We start from the raw sequence: 2,304 nt of genomic DNA on the forward strand, positions 1-2,304 counted from the left end.
AGCCCTAAAGAACCTATTCTCCAAAATTATCTTACACATCGCATAAACTTATTTTCTGAACCGTCTTTAAGCACTATGATTAATTGGGTTATACACTTTTTTATCGACAACACAACTCACTTTACAGCTACTCAACAACCACGTTCCTTGTGAGGTAAGAAGTGTTACAATCAGGAACTATTTTACAACCCAGTGTGGTGAGGCAAAGGGACAAACCTAGAAGCTGCATAGGAGCTGCCTCAGTAGCCCATCGAGCCAAAGGTCTGTCAGGCCACTCCTGATACACTGAAAGCTGAGAGATGCAAAGCACTCTGCAAAGTCACGGTGAATTTGAGAAAGCTTAAAACACTTAGTTGCAAGTCCTGCACAGTTCTCAATTCCCCACTTCGGTTAACCCCATAACATGCCTCATCCTTGAAATAAAGCAGAGATTGCTACTCAGCCCTACTTCCCTACTGGGAAGGTCATGTGGGGTAAGATACCCAAGTTCACCATTGCTGCCCTGAACCCAACTTCTTCACTGAAATGACATGCAGGAGCTCATTGTTTTTAGAAGATGAAGCAGCAGAGGAAGTTTAAGTAATAAGGTGCTTTTTATATGGTTTTTCCTTCTTCCTACTCTACATACAGTAACCTCAAACCTGAAGGAGGGTCCTAACTGAAGTGTTCTTACCCAGGAACTGTCAATCCCCCAGGTGAAGGTAGAGAAAACACGAAGTGAAACAACTAGTTAATTAGGACATGATAAAATGAAGCTGGTAGAACCTCCAAAGCCCCTGTGTAAATCAACAAGGTGAGGATACTTCATCCAAGACCCTAAAAATGAATCTCAAATTAATATCTTTTAATCCTTCACTTTTCCTTAACTTCTTCTAGTTTAGTGGTTGGAAGCTAAACTATGTTATTCCTCTATGAAGAAGGAACAGAGTATTTTCTTTACCCCAGATCTTGCTGCTGGCCAGATCAGAGATGAGGGGAAAGGTCCCATCTCAGTGCATGAGAGGGGAAGCACATGTTCTTCCCCTCTCACGGGCCAAGTAGCATAAAAAGGGACTAAGTCTCCAGCTCAGTAGCAGTCTGGACATGTTGATCTCAATCTTTTTTTCCCTGAGAGCTATTTTTAAACTAGTCTGTAAGTAGCTTCTCTTTTCTTTGATACTTAATTAGTTCCAATTAAAATAGACTACATTTAAGTAGTATACATTGAAGTTTGATGAGCAACATTCAAAATACAGTAAATAATAAAAAGAATTGCACTTATACTGAAATGTATGTGCCCTTTTTATCTCCTTAAGACTTCCAAAGGGATTTGGGTTATGAATCACAAACGTTCCCCTCAGCACTAGGGTTTTATGAGTCAGAAAGATAGTCATCATTAATCACTTCTCAGAATTTTTAACAAGGTGGTTCCTGCTTGTTGCATATTTTCATTCACATCACTCATTTACATAGCATAAAAGGTGTGCCTAGCACTTTAGAGACAACTAAGACAAAAATCTTTGCTTTGTAGTGTTTATGGCTATTGTAAGATCACACAGAACAAGAAAAGATTCCCTTTGTGAATGAAAAAAAATTGTAACCATAACTATGGCAAAGTATTTTTTTTCATGCCGTGAGATACGTTTGCATTTCTGTATTTCCATATAATTTTTATTTAGTTCCTACCTTTACTACTCACCATTTTAAGCAGGCAGATATTTACACACTTCACTTAAGACTTCAATATTATTGTAACCATGAAAGTGTTTTGTGCTCTTCCCCCCTCTCAAAGGAATACAAATCACTGTTTCAGTGTTAGGATGTTTTGGGGGTGGGGGAAGGCAGTTCTCCACTGAACACTTTAACTACTTGCATCAGCATGTCTTTTAAGAAGCAGTAACGGAGGTGCCAAAGTTGCTGTAACCTGACTGGCTACTTAAGAGAAAAAAATACCTGGAAATGAAATACATTTTCCACTCTTAAAAAAGAGAGATAAGATACCTATTCCATGACTGCCACTTAGTTCAGTATATTTAAGCAAAGAATAAGGAAGGTTTCATTTGTTTTTCCTAGCACAGTTTATCAGTCATCTTATCCTCCTCTATACGCTGAAAAAGACCATCATAATATAACTACATCTGCACTCCATAAAAAAACCGTATATGCTCACATGTTTTTTCAGGACTTCACTCATGCTTTCCTCTGAGTATCACAGCTGTTATTTTGGACTTCAGTGCCACAGATGAATGAATCAGCCCACAAGAGAGACCAGAGTTATGAAACAACTGTGAAAACAATGCAATTAAGGACACAGTTTCAGCAGTA

The sequence above is a fragment of the Myiozetetes cayanensis genome, unplaced genomic scaffold (genome assembly GCF_022539395.1).
Source record: "Myiozetetes cayanensis isolate MyiCay16 unplaced genomic scaffold, myiCay2020 scf7, whole genome shotgun sequence".
NCBI lineage: Eukaryota > Metazoa > Chordata > Aves > Passeriformes > Tyrannidae > Myiozetetes > Myiozetetes cayanensis.